Here is a 15,581-nt window from a genome sequence, read left to right on the forward strand (position 1 = left end):
TTCTAGCCTGCAAGGGGAAACCTGCTGTTTCCTGTTTCTGCATTTTTCCCCTTTAAAAAGGAAAAAGTACCCTTTTTTTTGTGGAGAATAGAAAACCTGAATCCCTGTTGACCAGCTACTTCCTGGTTGATACTAAGTTATTTTAAATGATCTATTTGCTGACTTTTAGGAAGACGTATGGAAAGCAAGTAGTCACCTGCAAGGAAGAGATGCAAAGAAAAAGCCTCCAAGTCCCTATACCCTGCTCTGATCATGAGTTACCTCTGTTTTGTGTGCGAATTAAAAAAATAAAAGGAGGTCAGAGAATGAGGGCCTAACCCCATCCCTGGGAATAGGGTCAATCCTTTCTGGGTCAGAAAGGCAAGCCATAAGTCAACATGTACTCTGAAAGTTTTGTAAATATAACAGATTGCATCAATCAACTCACAATCCCACCAGTTTGCTTGCATGGAAACAACCCATGGAAACAACCATGGGGTTGGGCAATATGATCCCAGTATTCTCTCCTGTCCAGGGCAGGGGGTCAGATTTGAAGATCTACTTAGGTCCCTTCCGACCCTACATCTATGAATCATTGAATCTATGAAACCCATAACACCATGGGTGACTGGTGCCACCTTAGTTGGGGGGGGGAGGAAGGGAGGGCCACTGTCCGTGGGGCGAGCCACATCTCACCAGTGGGGGGGAGGGGGTCTCCCCATGGCCAATCACGCCGGCTGGAAAGCGGCCACAGCAATCCTGGAAGTGGCCACAGCAATTATTCCGGCGCTTCCACTTCCCGGCTGGTACTTGCAGGGGGGGCACCAGCACTCTCACCTGTCCCCCCAGCCCGTTGCCTAAGCAGGGAGCACAGCTTGTCAGGGGGTGCACCAGCACTGTCAGGGGGTGCACATGCACCCCTGTACACCCCCTAATAATCGCCACTGCATAACACCTCGTATTAGGATAGCCATAAAATATGAAAAGGTAACACTATATACAGGAGAAGCATAAACCAGTCAGTCAGTATACCAGTTTCTCAATTGCTGTTCTGAATGCAATTTGTCACATTGGACTAATCATATATACACAAACCCATTAGAAGCCAGGGATTTACAGCCATGCTCATTTTATATTAAAAGGGGTTAAGAAGCTCAGGGTTGAGAACCCTGGACAGACAACATTTATTAAAAAACAAGGGAACTAAAGTTCAAGTTTATGCCCTTTTTGTTATGTGCAGTACTGTCCACCATGCATTTAAAAAACAAAATCAGTTAGCCTACCCCACCTAAAAATTAAGCAATATTTTTAAAAAACCTCAAAACAACCACAAAGCTTTGTTTTTGAACTTTATAGGGTGCAAGTGTGTGTATCCAGTTTAAGTTTTATACAATACCAGTAGCACAAAAAGGGAAAATGAAAATGAAAAAGACAGCTAAAACCGACTTTTAGAATTACATTACTCAGGCAGCTGGGATTTTAAGGGGGAATAAAAAACCTCCGGAGACTTACAATAAAAATTTCAAGAGTTGACAATAATACATCTGTGCACCCTTCAGTGGATTTGCACTGCTGTAATTGGCTGGAAATTAGAGAATGTTCTCTTGATGATTCAGTGTCATTATTTCTTGCCATTTTGTTTATTCCTACTAAAATTGAAGCCTTTCCATTTTGTCTTCAGTACTTTGCTACCCAAATTTCCTTTTAGCTATCCTAATTTACATGTTTCCCTTTTGCTTCCTCAATTAGTATCCCTTTTTCTTGGCTTGCTTTGAGCTTCTTGAAGAATCACTGTGGCTTGAATAAACTTTTGTATTTTGTCACTTCAACTTAACAGTTTCTCACATCTCTCTGGTTCCTTTTTCATTGAGGGGTATTTACATCTTCTGCTCAGTTACAGTATACTCAAGAAGCCTTCATACAGAGTTAGCTTTTTGTCCCCCCCGCCTCCCAACTACATTCCTCATTTAAGACAAAAAATCCCAAAAGACAAATGAACCACAAGAAAGCTGAAGAGAGTACCCACACTGAGCTTGTTCAAGAAGCATTTAATAATCACCAAGACACCAGCTATGCTTATTTTAATTATTCAAAGTCTATCATCACCACTAAACAGGCTGAACCTAAAAGAAAAGTAAAAATACATTCACCTCTCATTTATTTCAAACAAAGATAGATTAAAAAAATACCAGACATACCATTAAATGCAACTTAACATGTACATATATGCTAACTGGATGAAGTAAAACCTGTGACTCTTTCAGAAGCACCCCAACACTATGTACACTTCTACTGAGCTGCCTACAGTAAATCTACTTGAATTCCAGAAGGATCTCTCATTGGTAGTTTCCTTTCGTCTCACCAGTCTTCTTCTGTTTTTCATTAGACTCCTGAGGCCAATGACTATCCCTTATTGAAAGTTAGGACAGAGCATAGGCCATTTTGGCAACTGTTACAGAAATGCTCTATCATTTATATTTACTGAGTAACAGTAAAAAAAAAAAAATGACTATGACAAATAGTATACATCCTAGGTTTTGTTGAACCAATAAAATATATGTACTGAAAATGCCCTCCTTCATCTTCTTATCAGATTTTAAATAGATCCTAAGATGCAAATACATATATGGTTAAGGAGAAATATTTGAGATTTTTATCCTTATCCAAGTAGAGATACCTGCTATTAGGTGGTTCAGGTGTAACAGCACTGGGATCTGCCAACTTGACCTGTTTTCTAAAGAAAGCCTATAATGTGGATTATAACCACATAAAAATGGTGTCAGGTAAAAGTTGTAAAATGAAGCTCAGAAAGTACGCTAGAAATCTTAGACAAGATTTTCAGCTTTATACGGAAAATAAAAGGGCCAGAATGACATAAAGAGCCCCAAAATTCCCATATCCATTTGGGGAGAGGTGCAGAATAAGACAGTTGTGAAGTTCCCAGCCAAAGACTTCCTCTGAAGCTTGGTACAGGGACATGGTGGGATATATTGGAGGCACAGTTATGACATGCAGAATATTTAGGACTGCAGAATATGTGGAGAGTCCAAGAAGTATTGGGCACCATAAATCAGCCTGGAGAGGCTACCATAATTTGGACTACCTCTCCCAATCAAGTTATGCCAGGGAACACTGTAGTGCCTGCAGCAATCCAGGATCAGAAGGATGTGAAGATGCCTTAAATCTGCTCCAACCATGCTCGCACACTAAGCTGACAGCCCTGCTCTGCACATTTAGGGTACATCTACCTGGTACAAGACAGCACCATGCAGAGATACCCTGTGTGAGCTCTGTGCTTACTAGCTCCACAAACAGGAGCAATCTGTACACATTAGCATGGCATGCCACTGAGATAGGCAGAAGTAATTAACTTGGGTTAGTTACTTATGTAGGCATATTGCTTCTGGTTTCAGAGCGAGTACTAAGGTAACTCTGATCTTATCACTGCACTGTCTGGAGCTGTATAGACATACCGTCCAGGAAGGGAAGCACAAATTGTGACCCCAAAATTTCTCTATCCCCATGACAACTTTGAAAACTCTCATCAACTTATGAAACAATGTTTTATATCATGAAGTTATATATACCACTGCTATTCTGAAACCTGCATAAAACCTCTATATATGTCTAACTCTGCTGACAAGGTCTCTAAATTTGGGACTCCTCACATGACTGGAGTGCAGCTATAGAGGGCTACACCCTGCATAGAAGGGACCGGGTTGGGAAGAAAGGTGGAGATATTGCTCTATGTTAACGAGCAGTACACCTCCTTGGAAGCTGACATCAGCTCCAAAAATGGACAGCTTGAAACCCTGTGGGTCAAGTTGGGGAGCTGGGAGGGGCCCAGTGAAAGAGACCTAACTGTAGATGTATACTACAGACAACCAAACCGGGGGAGGAACTTGATCTGGAGTTCACCTGAGAATTGACTGAGACCACACATGCACATGACAAAGTCATCATGGGCAATTTTAATTATCCAGGCATCTCCTGGGAGGAACACTCAGCCAAGTCGGATCGGTTGCGATCCTTCCTGACCTGTGTCGAGGAGCTCTTCCTGACTCAGGAGGTACATGGGCCAACCAGAAGTGACGCCTCGGCTAGATTTGGTCCTGGCCAAAGGAGACGACCTCATGACCGACTTAAATATAGAGGGAAGTCTGGGCAACAGCAACCATCATGTTCACTGTCCGACACAAGGCAGACAAATTGGATAGCAGGATTGAAGACTTGGACTTCAAAAATGCAAATTTCAACAAGCTTAGGTCACTAGTAGGGCAAGTGCTGCAGGACCAGGGACCAAAGGGGAAAGATGTGCACAAAGATTGGTTGTTCCTTAAGAACATGATCCTTGAAGCACAGAAGTCCATTCTGACATGGAGAAAAGGTAACAAAAAGGGCTGGGAAGCCCTCTTGGCTAAACAGGGAAACCATGGCCCTCTTAAGAAGGAGGCTTATAAACAATGGAAGCTCGGGGCAGGCCCCAAAGAAAACTATTCCACGATGGCCCACATTTGCAGGTAACAGATAAGACAGGCTAAAGCAGTGACCGAACTTAGATTAGCAACAGGAATCAAGGACAACAAGAAGTCCTTCTTTAGGTATATAGGGAACAGGAGGAAAATAAACGGGAGTGTGGGCCATTACTCAACAGCTCAGGAGAGCTGGTTACCAGTACCTAGGAGAAAGCTGAACTGAATGACTACTTTGCCTCGATCTTTCACTGGACCAAGAGGAAAACCATGCCAAGTAGAGTAGAGGATGAGCACAGTAGGAATAATCGCCTTCCTACTATTGCTGTAGAATTGATGTCTGACCAATTAAAAAAATTAAACATATACAAGTCAACGGGACCGAATGATTTTCATCCAAGAGCGCTGAAGGAGCTGGCCAAAGTCATTGCGGAACCCCTTGTGGCACTCTGGAGAAGTCCCTGAGGACTGGAAGAAGGCTAATGTTGTGCCCATTCAGAACGGCAGGAGGGAGGACCTGGATAACTATAGGCCAATCAGCCTAACTTCCATCCTAGGGAAAATCCTAGAAAAGTTCATCAAGTAACCTATCTGCGATAAGCTTGCAGAAGGTAAGATTCTAAATGACAGACAGCACAGCTTTGTCACAGGCAAGTCTTGCCTTACCAACCTCATCTCCTTCTATGATCAGGTAACTCGCCACCTGGACATGAGAGAGCAGGTTGACATTGTATACCTAGAATTCCAAAAGACCTTCGATCTAGTATTCCACAATGTCCTCGTGAAAAAAATTGGAGGATTGTGGGCTTAACTCCAAGGCAGGTGGGTAAGAAACTGGCTGTAGGATAGAACCCAGAGAGTCATAGTGAATGGGATCTGTGTCATTCTGGCAAGGAGTGGGTAGTAGTGTCCTGCAAAGGTCGGTGCTTGGAACAGTACTTTTCAACATCTTTATTAATGATTTGGATGTGGGGGTAAAGAGCTCACTGGCCAAGTTCACAGACAACACCAAGTTATAGGGGAGCATGGTTACACTTGAAGATAGGCTACAGATACAGGTGGACCTAGACAGGCCAGCAAGTTGGGCAGATTGGAACCTGATGAAGTTCAACACTGAGAAATGTAAAGTGCTCCACCTCAGGATGAGCAACCCCCAACACACCTACAGGCTTTGCAGCACCAAACTGACTAGCACTATGAATAAAAGGGACCTGGGGGTAATAATAGACCACAGTATGAATATGAGCCGGCAGTGCAATGCTGTAGCCAGTAGGGCAAATAACACTCTGGAGTGCATCAATCCATGCATCTCCAACAAAACCAAGGAGGTGATTCTTCCACTCTACTTAGCACTGGTGAGACTGCAGCTGGAGTACTGTGTCCAGTTCTGGGCACCGCCCTAACAATGATGTGGACAAGCTTGAGAGAGTCCAAAGAAGAGCCACCCATATAATCAGAGTCTTAAAAGGCAAAGCATACAAGGAAAGGCTGAGGGATCTGGGATTCTTCAGCCTGAGGAAAAGGCAGCTGAAAGGGGACCTGTTAGCAGCTTACCGCTACATCAGGGGAGTACATCAAGGGCTCGGTGAGCAACTGTTCACCAGGGCACCAGAGGGGAAAACCAGGAGTAATGGCCACAAACTCCTGAAAGATCAATTCAGGCTCAACATTAGGAAAAACTTCACAGTCAGGGTGTCTAGACTGTGGAATAAGCTCTCTCCAGAGGTGGTGCAATCACCTACCCTGGAAATCTTCAAGACGAGACTAGACAGTCACCTTGCTGGGGTCACCTGACCCCCAGTTATTTTTCCTGCTTGGTGCAGGGGGTTGGACCCAACGATCTGCCGAGGTCCCTTCCGGCCTGACAATCTATGGATTTATGAAACTAGAGATAAATGGAGAGCACTTCCAAGACTAAGTTTTGACCAACAATTGACATGCTCAGGAGGGGTTTCTTCATGACAGGATTTGGGGAATAGAGATGACAAAAGTTAGGGTTTTAAAGAAAGAGACTGGAGTGAGAAGAAAGCCTCGTGGAGATGAGGAAGAAGCTTGAAGCAAGGCACAGGAAGCTTCCCCATCAGTTTCCCCAGTTCCTGGAGCTTGATGAATTAGGGAGGATGAATTTGCTCGCCTGAACAGACAGTATCCCAGAGATTGGAGAGCTAGACTGAGCATCTTGCATTCAGAACATTTGTTTTCAAAATTATCTTCATTTATTTTAGTTTCCTAATGCTGTTAATGGCAGAGTCAGAGACCTTTTCTGTGCGTTTGCTTACACCTGCTAATACACTCCTGCAACAGTTAATGCTATCCAGAATTCCCACAGAATTTGAGAGAAGGTGCATTTCAGTTAGAGGGAAGTCTGAAAGGTCAGCACTATAACTAGGGAACCGGCAGTTGTTGCATGCGTTCTAGCTCTCAGGAGGGGGTGCTAGAGGACCAGCATCCAAGAGTACCAGCATTCCTGGAAACCCCAAGACCAAGTATGAGGGTCGGTGCTGGTGAGAAGGGAAGAGAAAGTAAATTCCAAAGCCAATGCAAACATGATGCTGCTAGTCTCGTTTCTTCTTTTATGATGAGTGCAATTATTTCAAACATTAGTTTACCATGAAAGCAGTGAGGCAATTTCTAAGGGAGGTCAAGAACAAATTATTTGGAGCCATTACTTTAAACCTAATTTAGATATGAACTGGTAGTCAGTGTAGGGCATAACACATTTATGTAGTGTGCTCCTCACTGGAAACATTCCTTAAGGGGCCGACAGTTGCATTCTGGAACAGATGAAAAGCCTTAAAGGATAGCCTTTCTGAGGCACAACATGGATGAGAGAATTTTCTGCTTGCATAAGAATAGTATGGCTCAGTACACTGCAGCAGTCTTAAGGCAGCAATGCCTTTTACTCAATATTAGCACTACAGATCAAGGAGTCTATTTATGTTACTGGCTGTCTCTCTGTGAGAAAATATTGAAATAGCAACTTTCATCCCTGAACTAAACATGCTGTAAAGTGTTTTGAGATGTTTCAAGATGAAAGGTGGTGTATAAATAATGAATTTTCAAAATTTGGAAACAGGAAGATAACAATATTTCTTCTTGATCTTCATTCTCTCAAGTGATTACATACCATATATAGACAATACAATTGAAATACATCAGCCAGTATATAGCACCACATACAGCATCCGTGTTAAGCCTCTCTCTCATGTTCCTTATAAATACTAGTTCAGGGGAGGGCAAAACATGGCCCGCGGGCTGCATCCAGCCCATCAGGCCATTCTATCTGGCTCAAAGGGCCCTTAAAAAATTTATTAAATTAATATTTATTTGCTCCTAGCTGCCTGTCAAAGATGACAGGAACTGGGGCAGTAGGATGCAGGGGGAGCCGGAAGGACCGAGGAGCCCAGCTCCGCTCCACCCCCAGCCTTTTCCCTGCCTTCCTGCCCTTGCACTGCTCCAGCACCACGTGGCCCCAGGCTGCATCGCTAGACAGGGGAGTACGGGCCATTCCGTTACCCTTGGGGCCAGGAGTGGGAGGGATGTCTATGTAGGCAGGGGCAGAGGGTGTGTGCATGTTCGTAGAGCGAGTCCCACATGCACACCCCACTATACATATGCACCCTTCAACACTGTCTCTCACCCTTCTCATTAAAAAATTAGGAGACTGCGGTGTCAATGCCTACACAGTCAGATGGGTCACCAATTGGCTGGAAGGCCACACCCAGAGAGTGGTGGTGGATGGGTCATTTTCAACTTGGAGGGATGTGGGCAGTGGGGTTCCCCAGGGCTCGGTCCTCGGGCCCACACTGTTCAACATCTTCATCAGCAACTTTGATGAGGGGGTGAAAAGCACCTTGTTCAAATTTGAAAATGACACTAAGATGTGGGGAGAAGTGGGCACACTAGAAGGGAGGGACAGGCTGCAATTGGATCTGGATAGGTTACAGGGGTGGGTGGATGAGAATAAGATGGTATTCAATACTGACAAGTGCAGGGTACTGCACCTAGGGAGAAAGAACCAGCAGCATACCTACAGGCTGGGGAACTCCCTTCCTGTCAGCACAGAGGCAGAAAAGGATCTTGGAGACTCCAAGAAGAACATGGGCTGCCAATGTGGGGACACAGTCAGGAAGGGTAACCGCACCTTGTCATGCATACACAGATGCATCACAAGCAGGTCCAAGGAGGTGATCATCCCCCTCTATGTGACACTGGTCAGGCCGCTGTTGGAGTACTGCATCCAGTTCTGGGTGCCGCACTTCAGAAGGAATGTGGACAACATGGAGAGGGTCCAGAGGAGGGCCACTCGCATGATCAGGGGGCAGCAGGGCAAGCCCTACGCGGAGAGGCTACGGGACTTGAACCTGTTCAGCCTCCACAAGAGAAGGCTAAGAGGGGATCTGGTGGCCATCTATAAACTGGACAAGAGAGACCAGCAGGCAATGGGAGAGTCCCTGTTCCCCTGAGCACTATGGGAGTAACAAGGAATAACGGCCATAAAATTGACGGAGAGTAGATTCAGGCTAGATATCAGGAGGCACTACTGCAGTCAGGGTGGCTAGGATCTGGAACCAACTTCCAAGAGAAGTGGTTGGCTCCTACCCTGGGGGCCTTCAAAAGGAGGCTAGATAATCACCTAACCGGGGTCATTTGACCCCAGCATCCTTTCCTGCCCATGGCAGGGGGTCGGACTTGATGATCTGCTCAGGTCCCTTCCGACCCTACCAACTATGAACTATGAAACCCACAGCCCCCCCCTCGCACTGCCATACACAGATACCTACAACCCCTCACACACCCTAGCCACTCTCCCCCCACAGGCAGCCCCTCACAAACCCTGTACCTACTCATACCCCATATCCACACACACATCCACATGCTCCCTCACCCCACACCTATCCATCCCAACAGACACACCCACATGCTCCCTCACACCCCACATACCCACAGCCCCTCACAAACCTATAGCCACACCCCACAACATACAAGAGTAAGACTTCATTTTAAGCTATTGTGCAATCACCTCTATGTATACTACACAAACACATGTAAATATGGACAAAAATAGTTTTTGAAATCAAATTAATCAGTGTCGTAGATGTTTCCTTTTAGAATATGATTTGGCATTTTTCTGGTTCCGAGATGGCAAAACCTCTTGCTGAAAGGAGTACTTCCTGGGGCAAGAGGAGGGACTTCTGGTGGCAAGGGTCAGGGGTGAGGGGGCAGGACTTCCGGTCAAAAGATGGCAACAAGGGGGCGGGGAACCTGTCAAGGGGTAGGGCTACCCATGCAGCCCTCGACAGCTTGCCCAAACTCAGTAAGTGGTCCTCTCCCCAAAATGATTGCCCGCCCCTGTCCTAGTCACACCACTGGAGGTTTCCAACATGTGGAAAATCATCTAGATAGTCTGTATATATCATTGGCTATTTATACATGACACCAACATCTTGCAGTTTTTTCAGCATCTTATGAGTTTACACTGCTATTCACTCCCACGGTATCTGAGCACCTTGAATGTAAAAATAGCAACAAGAAATGCTGTCGCTTGTCTCTGAGGTTACAAATTAAAACAGGCAGTATTTTAACTACTTTATAGGTTAACATAAATCAGCCATATTCTATGATGCACATAATCATATTTTCCTAGGTGATGAACAAGTGTGGTACCCTTAAGCTTTTGATGCATGTCATGTCCATTTTTATATGAACTGCGCTCAATTCTCATGCAATGTAACCTTTGTAATTTATGCACATCTCATTCTAGACTCTGGCTCAGCAAAATCTTATAAATAAATGTTATTTAAAATTCAGCTTCTATGTTTAGACTTGATGCTTCCTTTTCAGTGTTACACATTAAGGCGACTTTTTTTAAGAGTCTAAAATGCTCATGAAATGGGTGGACAAGAACCTGATGGTGTTTAACACTGAAAAAATGCAAGGTTCTCCAACTTGGGAGGAAAAACCTGCAGCATCCTTATAGGCTCGGCAGTGCTACGCTGGCTAGCACTACAGATGAAAGGTACTTGGGGGCCACGATTGACTACAAGATGAACATGAGCCTTCAATGTGATGCTGCGGCTAGTAAAGCGAGCAAAACGCTGGCTTGCATCCGTAGCTGCTTCTCAAGCAAATCTCGGGACGTCATTCTCCCGTTGCACTCAGCCTTGGTGAGGCCACAGCTGGAGTACTGTGTCCAGTTTTGGGCTCCACATTTCAAAAAGGATGTGGAGAAGCTTGAGAGAGTGCAGAGGAGAGCCACGCGCATGATCAGAGGTCAGGAAAACAGACCTTATGATGAGAGGCTGAGAGCCCTGGGACTCTTCAGTCTAGAAAAGCACAGGCTCAGGGGCGATCTGGTGGCCACCTATAAGTTTATCAGGGGTGTTCACCAGGATCTGGGGGAACGTCTGTTCACCAGAGCGCCCCAAGAGATGACAAGATCAAATGGTCACAAACTCCGCCGCGACCGATTCAGGCTGGACATAAGGAAGACCTCCTTTCCTGTCTGAGCCCCCAAGGTTTGGAATAGACTGCACCCAGAGGTGGTTCAAGCACCCACTTTGAACGCCTTCAAGATGCAGTTGGATGTTTATCTTGCCGAGGTCCTATGATCCCTGCTGACTTCCTGCCCCTGGGGCAGGGGGCTGAACTCGATGATCCTTTGGGGTCCCTTGCAGCCCAAATATCTTTGAAACCTATGAAAATTTCCATGCGTTTTCCAATGCTTACATGAATTATGAACCCTTGCTCCACTTTCTATTTTGCTGTCATCACATTTTGGACCATGAACACAAACCCAACTCTGTTAAGAAGTGTGTCATTTCTGAGTTTTACTAACTGAGGACATCTAAATTACCAAAAAGATTCAAGACAGAAGCTTCTTCTTGGTCTCAGGCTGCACATAATCATAGGCTGAGTTTTGGCATATTTGGAAGAATTTTGTTTAAACCTTACTGTCAACTTGGCAGTCTTGTGCTCATGGCACTGTCACTATAGGCCATGCTAAATCAATATCTTTTCTAAGCAATACTTCATTTTGGAACCACTCTCTCCATGATGGGCAGCTCGATGGACTTCAGTCACCATGTCCAAGATTTCCCCACGTATATGGCTGCCAGCCCCGCGATTTGCACGTGAAATTGGCTGGCCACTGTCTTGAGTTCAGTAGACCCCTATGTATTAGATATAAAGGCTGAACACGCAGACCCTGAAAGGAAAGGCATTTACTGGACTGGCTGTGGGTACCAAGCCATACTGAATTTCTGTATCCTGTCCCAAATGCTGTTTATTCAAAATCATCAGAATTCTCATCTTGGGTGTCCATGGATGTACTCAACTTGGGCAGTCTGCTGTCTGTGCTCATACACCCACTGGCAATCATTAATAAAAGATTTAGATGGGAATTCCTCTTACATAGAGTAAGGAAGCTATTCAAACTAACAGCTGCTATTTGAATCTCAAGAGATTTTCCTCTAATGCCTTTAAATACCACATGCTTTTACTATACATAAATTAAAAAATTAGGTATTTGAAGTGCTCTGTTCTTTTGGGACTATAACACTGCTGCCCTTAGACCATGCAAACAATCAAGATCATCTTCACATATTATTTTCCAATGTATAATAAACATTTGCAAAACAAAAAATATTTACATGTGCTAAAGGAAACATTTACAGAGATGTTAAAAGCATTTGTTTTTCCTTCCTGTCCACTCCAGCTAGCTCAACCCTTTCTTTCCCAGAGTTCATGAGCTGTGTACTGGAGGTGTGCTTGAGAAAAATCATGTGATTGAAAGATTATATGCTTAGTCTAAAACATGCCCACTTCAGTTATTTCAAGCCATACTTAAATGATTGAAGAGAGAGTTTCATTAAAAAAAAAAAAAAAAAAAAAAAGATAATGTAGTAAATGACAAATGTGCTTCACTTCTAGGACACTTAACAAATAAAATGACATTTTGGCAGCCACAACTGAAATCAAAGTTAATATTTAAATACCACTTCTTCCTCTGGGAACTTTATTTTATTACACTGACTGTTCATCTGCAAGGTGCAGAGATCCAAAGAACGGCATGTAAAAAAGTTTCACTTTTAAACCAGTGGTATTTACTGCCTTAGAGGTGAATTTATAGGCATCTCTCTGTTACTGGTATTCTTCCTTTTCCACTACCCTTGCTTTATTAGCTGCAAGTTAAACACTACTCGTCAGTCGTGTTTAGTTTTCCTAGCACACACGACTCCATTTATTGCACTAATGCAGCGTCAACATAAATAAGTACTTATGCCATTCTACACTACATAGAAATAAAATGGAAGGCTATTACGATGCATCTCTTCAGCAGAGAAATGACCATAAATATACAGACCATATGAGCTATCATGAAAAAAGTACAAGCATACCTGCTTGCTTCCTTTTGCAAAATAACACAATCACAGTGAAAACATTTTTGACATCAGCTGACAATCACTGATAGCCAGATGACCTGTAGAAATGTCAAAATGCACACTTTTTAAGTGTTTAAAAAAAAAAACCAGTTTGATGGAAGAAAATATACGAAAATTCTTTTATATGAAATTAAGAGATAAAAACAGTATTCTATTATTATGGAATGTTTTAAAAAAGAAGGTTTTGAAGCTACATTAATGGACTGCATTTAGTAGAGATTTCTTGAAGCAACAACTCTTGTTAGTGAATTTTTCATTTTTAATAAAGCTATTAACGAATCGCCTTTTGTTTTCAAACCAGCATTTCTTGTAATACATCTCCTGCATTCAGTCCATGGCCTTCTTTTTGGGCTAAGCAACAATGCTGGGGCAGACGCACATCCTTTTGCACCTCTTCCCAGAAAGAAGCAGCCACGGCTCAACAAACTATTCACAATATACGTATTTGAGATGTTACACAATGCTGGGCGTGCCTCAAACAAGACTGGGGCTCCAATCATATCATACCAGTACAAATACACAGGAAACAGGCTATACCAGGGTCCTATTGGATAAACACAGAACTAAATACACACACAGGGAATTTAAACCTCCAGCTTTCTTCTACTTGGCTTTTCTTTATTAGACATTCATGATAAACTAATACCCCTCCCTTGTCCCAAGGCACTGTCTTTTTGTTTTCACTTCAAGCCACTTAAAAGCTGCTAACCAGTAGTTCATACAATCATTTCTCTCTCTCTAATGATCCGTCTCTACATGCCAATCCCCATCTTGTGCAGACATGCTAGCTCAGGGCACATTTTCATTAGACGAGAACAAGGAAAAAAAAAAATAAAAGAACCACATCCCCTCAAAGAGGAAGTCCACCTGCTGTATGTCTGTTTCTCAGCTCAATCCTTAAGATGTCTCACGTGAAAATAAGCTCCTGGGTATATTCCATACACAAGATTCAGCATCAGCCACCAAGTTGGATTAAAAAACCCAGGACTACCTCCTCTCTCTTGGCTCCTTTATCCCCCAGTTGGAAAGAGGTTGAAGCTGCAGCTCCCCAAGGTTTCTGTTCTGCTGCAACTAGGAATAATGGCAATACTGGCAAACAATTACTGGACTCTTAAGTCACCTCAAGGCCCATCAACCAGCCATAGCAGAGATCACCCTCCGAGAGAAAGACTCTTGCCACCACCGAATACTGGTACCCCATATTTTCAGCTTTGAGCTTGAGGATCAAAACAGCAGCTCACAGAGATGTCCCAGCTCTTCCCTGGTCCAGGTACCAGTTGTCTCTGCCACTACCAGGGCTAATCCTTTGGAGCTCCTCTGCCGCCCTTAAGGGGTCGTGAGAAGTGCAGCAAGGAGGCTCCTGTCTATCAATGGTAGCTCCTTTCACTCAGCCCCTTGCTACCTCCAAAGGAGAAGTCCTGGCTGCTTGCAAAGCTGAAGCAGATTGAAGCAAGCCCTAGGGAAACATACCTAGGGGGAACCATCCTGCCGCACCTGTAGCAACCATGGACCCAGGAGGCCTCTAGGATTGTGTTCATGAGACACAACCTCCTCCCCCTCCCCGCAGGCTGCTTATGACAGCCACGGAGGAACCAGCCTCGGGGCCGGCAGAAAACGGGACCACCCCGCTCCCCGTTTTCTGTCTCGGGAGGGAAGTGCCACATCCACCGACATAGCTCCGGGCGCCCCTCCCCACACGTGCTGCCAGCACCCCTGGGCGGCGACCCGGGCACTGCCCCCCATGCAGGCACGGGAGGGTTTTAAAGAGACCCCCGCCCCGCGCAAACCCGGCGGGGGGCTATGGCCTGGAGGAGGCCTCCCCGCTTGCAGCAGAGGCAGCCCCGGGACCCGCCCCTGCGGACTCACCTTCGCAGCGACCAGCTCAGCGCATCGTCCTCTGCCCCTCGCGCTGCTGCCGCCGGCGCGGGGAGGAGCGGCGGGACGTGCCGGCCCGGCGCAGCCCCTCGGCCGCCTGCAGCCCCCGCGCGCGCTCGCTCACTCGCCCGCCCGCATTCCGGCTGCAGCTGCCGCTCCCGCTCCCGCCCCTGCGTGCGCCGCGCTCCGGCTGCATGAAGTCATCCCCTCCACCTCCGCCTCCGCCTCCTCCCCGGCTCCGCCCGCCGCAGGCGCCGCCAGGGGATGCGCTGCGGCCCGGGCTCCCCCTTCCTCGCTGCCGCGGGAGCTCCGTGCTGAGCACCGCCCCCTACCCAGCCCTACCGGCGGGCGCTGCTTGCCCTGAGCTCGGGGAGAGCCGGACACAGCTGTGTGCCACCGCTCCCAGCTTCCTCTCCGGGGTTTTTACCGGCTACTTTCATTCCCCCCACCTGTGTCTCACCTACCTCTGGCGGGCTCAGATCCAGCCTAGTCCTGTGCTTAGCGGGTGTCCGCTGAGGCGGTGGCACCCGGGGAGGACGGCTATCCTGGCGCGGGGATAGTACTAGCACCTGCCAGGGTGATGTATAGTGAACCTCCCACTTGGCTGCTGGAGTGGGAAGGTCTTGGCTTCATGCCCACTTTGTGGAAAGGGGAGACTCCTCCCTGCTTGCTCCTGCGGCCTTATGGATGAGGGCAAGCGAAACTCAGGGGCATCGGCAGAGGCGACCTGAGCAGGGTGCGGGGCCTGGGGCAAATCGGCTTGTGTGGGGCCTTGCCCCCCGACGCAAGGAAGCCAGCGGCACATTCGACG

General features: G+C 46.0%; 1 protein-coding gene across 2 annotated transcripts in view; it reads right to left on the reverse strand.

The window, feature by feature from the left end:
* Nucleotides 1–15,341, reverse strand: part of PKIA (cAMP-dependent protein kinase inhibitor alpha) — an 83,175-nt gene extending 67,834 nt beyond the window's left edge. The window contains exon 1 of one of the 2 annotated variants that reach the window (XM_014606811.3): nt 15,235–15,341. The gene's annotated coding sequence lies outside the window, so the exon portion shown is untranslated. Of the gene's footprint in view, nt 1–14,761; nt 14,931–15,234 lie in introns of those variants that run through there. The other variant, XM_014606810.3, reaches the window with a different exon arrangement.
* Between the last annotated feature and the right edge of the window lie 240 nt (nt 15,342–15,581).

The sequence above is a fragment of the Alligator mississippiensis genome, chromosome 3, assembly GCF_030867095.1.
Source record: "Alligator mississippiensis isolate rAllMis1 chromosome 3, rAllMis1, whole genome shotgun sequence".
NCBI lineage: Eukaryota > Metazoa > Chordata > Crocodylia > Alligatoridae > Alligator > Alligator mississippiensis.